The following is a 5465-nucleotide window of genomic DNA, read 5'->3' on the forward strand; positions in this document are numbered from 1 at the left end:
GTTTTTCATCATTATTTGATTGGCCTAAATGCCTTAGTCATTCCCTTCCAACAAAATCCAAGTTAAGATGAACAATGACCAATCAGTGAGGCTCAACCTCCAGTCAGAAGATTGGGAAAGCATCATGGCCATTTAGATCACAAAAAGCCTAGGTTTATAGCCATCCAGTCCATCCATTCTGCTAAGAAATTTTTGTTTATATATTTCCTTTTCATCCCTAGATGGCCCGTCCATAGACCAATTAACCAATTAACAATCACCTCTTTTTCCAATATATAACCCTATGATAAGATAAAGCACCTTGACTTTCCTCTGAAGAACCATTCCTTCTCCACTTTCCATCCATGAGCTTCAGGCATAGCTGACCTCAAGTGTGGGGTTTTGACTTGGTTCTGGGTAATCAGAGCATTGAAATACCTTAGCCTTTGCTCTTGGTTCGTGGACTCAAAATCCAAAGTAGGCCAATAAAATCTTCCTGAGAATTTTTATAGAATTAATTAACAATTGTGCTTTTTTTTTAGAGTTGCTAAAATGGTAGAATATAGGTATGAAGTTCCTGGTGGGTAACATCCTCTATAGGGGAAGAGGTTGCCTGGGAATGAAGACAACCCAAAGAAAACAAACTCAGAAATGGAGAAACTCATTCCTGAAGATATCATTTGAACACCAATATCCAGCCATGCAGTAAACATCATCCCTCTGGACTTCTAAGTTTATGAGCCAGTAAGTTATTTATATGTTGTTTAAGCACATCTGGATTTTCATTTCTGTTACTATCAACCAAACATGTTCTAATTCAGATTTAATATTGCTGCATCACCCATCCAGACTGATTAATTAATTTCAGTCCCAATTATAGAATCCTGGAGGACAGAATCTTTATCTACTGGTCCAGTCAGTTGTGTTTAGTATCAGACACGCTCACAGAACACAAACATGCCTGTTGTTAGTGCTTACCCCTGGGTGGGTAAGGAGAGGTACTTTTCATCAAAGAGGGACAGAGAGATATACCAGAAGTCATTTGGTTCGTTGTCTAAGAACATTTTGGAAAAGAGTAATTATTAAAGGGAATTTTCTCTAATTATCATAAAACTCTAACAAGCAAAATGTGTGTGACTTTTATAATCAGAGAATTTTAAAAAAGGGGAAAAAATCTTGCTTTTTTGTTACATTCAGTAGCTGTTAGTTTTTATTCTTTTAAGTTAACATTTAATAATGAAAATCCATGCAACAAAAATGTTTCCTCTAAGTCATTTGAAACAAGGGGAATAGTCCTGAGATGATATCTGGAGAGCCAAAATCAGGTTAGACATTCTTCCTTCCTGTGGAAGTCTCTTGAATCTCATGCCCGTGAGCCAAATTCCTGTAGCCAGTCCCTAGGATCCGACTATCTCTAACTACTTCTCTCCCTAAGGTACACTCATTTCATGAATTCATCTGATGTACTGCTAAGTAGAATTTAGAGACTATTTAAAACAACTTTCATTTGGGATATGTTTCTAAGAAGTTAATAATTATCAAATATAAGAAAGGGAGGAAACCTAATTTGATAAAAAATTCCCAAACAACTTGATATTGCAGGTATTTATCGGTCCTAACGCAAACTGTGGCTAGTTGGGTCCTCAGTCCTTTATTCCTAAGTCAATCTTTTTCTCTGTGGGAGTGAGTGGTCAGGCAAGCTCAGTCATCACAGAAGAGAAGAGCTGTTGGAAGTTTTTCTGGTCTAACACCATCATTTACAGAAGACAGGACCCAGCCTCAAAAAATGAAGTTTAATAAGTGAAGCTAAGAGAGAAGAGCATTCCAGGAAGGAAAAACTACTTGAACAAAGGCACCAAGTTAATAAAAATTTAAGCTCAGGGACAACATTTTTGACAATGAATTTGGATGTGGCTTCCGATGCTTGAGAAGTGGACTGTAAACTTAAGAAAGGTAAATTATTAGGTCCAAGTTATAGAAAAATTTCCAAGTCAATGTAAAGAGTTTTTCTTTCCTTTTTTAAAAAAAGACTTTATAGGGATGCCTGGGTGGCTCAGTCAGTTAAGCCTCTGCCTCTGGCTCAGGTCATGATCCCAAGGTCCTGGGATCCAGCCCTGCATCTGGCTCCCTGTTCAGTGGGGAGTCTGCTTCTCCCTCTGCCCCTCCTCCCTGCTTGTGCTTGCTCTCTCTCTCTCTTTCTCTCTCTATCAAATAAATAAACAAATAAATCTTTAAAAAAACTTTATAAAACATACAAAAGTGGGTAAAATCTGATCATGAACCCCACGGAGTTATCACCCATCTTCCAAAATGATCAACTTTTGACCAATTTTATTCCATCTGTGTCTCACCTCCTCCCTCCTTTCCATGCTCCCCAGGTTATTTTGAAGCAAATCTCAGCCATAACATCAATTTATCTATAAATATTTCAGTATATATTCTCCAAAGGAAAAAAAGGTTTTTAGCTATCCTATAGATAGGAGGAAGCCTTTGAATAATTGTAACCTGGGAAGCAACATGTTCAGAACTGTGCTCTTTAGAAAGGCTACTCTGACAATTTATGTGTGGGCTGGGCTAGGGAGGAACAGGGCATGGTAAGCACTTCATATTCCCCATTGCTATCATCACATATGCTACTTTAAAATTAGTTCCTATTTTCCAAATTTAAGATATGCTGTATGGTTTTCTATGCTGGTATTGAAAGTAGAAATAATTTATACATTCTTGGCCAATGGAGCTATTTCCCTTTTGGAGGTTTTGTCATCTTGAATTTCAGTTTCATGGTTTGTAATTCTTTTATTCATTGAGGTGTATGGCAATAATGTAAGTGTGAATTTTTCTATTTCTACTTATATACTAAATATTCATCTTTTATTTTATTATATTGCTCATAAGGACATTCTGAGTACTAGCTTGATGTTTATGGGGGGAAAAAAGCTTTCTTAGCTCTAAAAAATTGCTTTTGAGTTCCTCGTCTCTATAAGTAGCAAAATATATCACATAAATTATTCAGGTGATATGAAAATAAATAAATACATTTCAAATGGCCATATAAGAGATCATTTCTCTGTGTATTGAGTCCTCTTTCATAGAGACACTGCAAAACCATGAAAGATTGAAATATTTTCTGAATGAGAAAACTTTCAGCATGATGCACCTCCCAGGGCGTTGTGAACAGAAATTAAAATAAACCCTGTCTGGCCCTAGGGTTTATGTTGAATATTTAGAAGCTGGAAATCCTCATTTCAGGGTACATTTTTCTTTAACCCCATCATCTCAACATGCAACAACCGTACTAGAGAATAGATAAGAGTGTCTGTCTGGCCAGCTAAGTATGCTGTCCTTTCACATTGCTGAACAATTTCCAGAGTACAGTAGAGGCTTTTAGATCCTTAATCCATACAGTACATCTTCTGCTTGTAATTTATCCTTTGAAGATAAACACAAATGGAAAGACCAAATAACTCACTTTCCAGTCAAAGTGCTCACATTTTCCATCTGGTGTATTGTTGGGCATTACATAACAGCACATTTTTCATATCAGTGCTTGTCTGCCATATATTTATAATCAGAAATGTCACATGATCCATTGAGAAGAAATCAGAATTACACATGATTGCTATATTTACCTCCTTATATTTCCTACTAGAAGCTTTTCCCAACTGGTTATTTCTATCAGTTGTGAGGAATCATTAGAGAAAAGCCCAAGGGGAGAGCCAGCAATTTCATAAAATTGTAAAAAAAAAAAAATTATTTGTCTAACCATCACAATAGCTTATTTTTGAAACTCTTACGTTTTTCAATGTATTTTTCCAATTTTAATCAATCAATTAATTAAAGTTTTAGAAGAATTTTGCCTATAGCACTTATTTATTTTTTAATTTCAGCTTTTTGAAGTACAATTGACAAAATTGTAAAATTTTTAAGCATACATCATGGCAATTTGATATACATATTCATTATGAAAAGATTCCATCTAGTTTATTAACACATTTCGAGATGTATTTTTAAATCAAAACAGAAGATTGATAGATGACAGATAATCAAGAATTTTCATAACCGAATCTCTCCTAAATGCTTGAAATTTCAGACAGAGCATCAGGAAGTGATATGAGCATGTGGTGACTGGTATAATTTGTCAGGCAAATAAATACATCATGCTACCAAAAAGTCTGTCTTTGACTGTGGAAGTCATGCATGTTTTCTGAAAAAAGAATTCTAGTTCCCATACAGGATTTCAGGCTTAAAAACTCAGAGATGTGCCCAAAGCTTTCCCAAACTTCTAATTAACACCGAGGAAAGGCAGGAAACCCAAGTTCTCACTACTGCTCACCCCCTGGGGGGTTGCACTTAGCCATGTTGCTGATTTTTTTTATTTTCAAATAAGGTAGGACTTTAATCATAAAAACAATTTTAAAAGAGCACACACATAGAAGATGGTAATTGCTGTCCTTTTTATTTACCTAAATCTGGGAAATCAAGATTGCCAACAATCATTCAGCCACAAAATTTATTGACTGTCCATTTGATAAATTGTTCTTGCAGCTGGGGATTTAGTAGTGAACCAGACTGCATCTCTGAGGGAAGTAGAGAGGGGGAAGTCAGACACTGAGGAAAGTAATTTCATCTTCAGGGCCACAAATATTTCAAAAGGCAGAGGAAAAGGCTCTGCGGGACTGAATGATAGGGTGTGCTAATCAAATGTGGGCAGTCAGAGAAGGCCTCCTCGAAGAACTGATGCAAAAGTTGAGTGAAGAGTTGGGGAATAGTAAAAGCCCAGAGATGGAGGAGAGGCTGATGCATTTGTGGAATTGAAAGGAGATCAGCATAGCTGGAGTAGAGCAGCGTTGACGGGTATTTTTTTAAACCATTGCAAGTGTAAATGGTCCAAGTTTGTGCCTCTGGAAAGTCCATCTTGGCATATCTGCAATCCATTTGCAGAAATGCTTTGGGCTTTGGCAAATTCGTTGGGAAGTTTTAGTTTGGCATTCAACAGAGGACTTGGCATGAAAGGATGCTGACGAAGTAGAGACGGGGCTGGACAGGAGACGGCTGGGGGGCAAATGGGAGGTAAGAAGGGGAAGTTAGTGCAGGCAACACCTTCAAGGTAAACCAAGATCATGGAGGCCTTGTTGGGGATGCCTGACTATACTGGGGGCAAAGGAGAACCATGGAAGTGTTTAAGCAGGAGAGAAGTTTGTCTGGAAAAAGGAGGAAGTGATCCAGAGATGCCTTTAAGAAATCCGCTTGTCGATGTTATAGGTCTGGAGCTCAAAGAAGAGTCTGACCCCAAACCCAGTTCTTCAGTTTCTTGCTGATTCTAGGAAACCCTGATATTCTTTCAATACATTCCTTTCTGCCTACAATAGCCCAAGTTGGTTTCTGCTGCTTGCAATGGAAGAACCCGAACTAATGTGATAGTATACAAGTAACAGTGAAGACGGCACAATTAACACAAGATAGATACTCAGTTTAATTGACTGAAT

This window comes from Leptonychotes weddellii, chromosome 3 (genome assembly GCF_054177405.1).
Source record: "Leptonychotes weddellii isolate Sample4059 chromosome 3, ASM5417740v2, whole genome shotgun sequence".
NCBI lineage: Eukaryota > Metazoa > Chordata > Mammalia > Carnivora > Phocidae > Leptonychotes > Leptonychotes weddellii.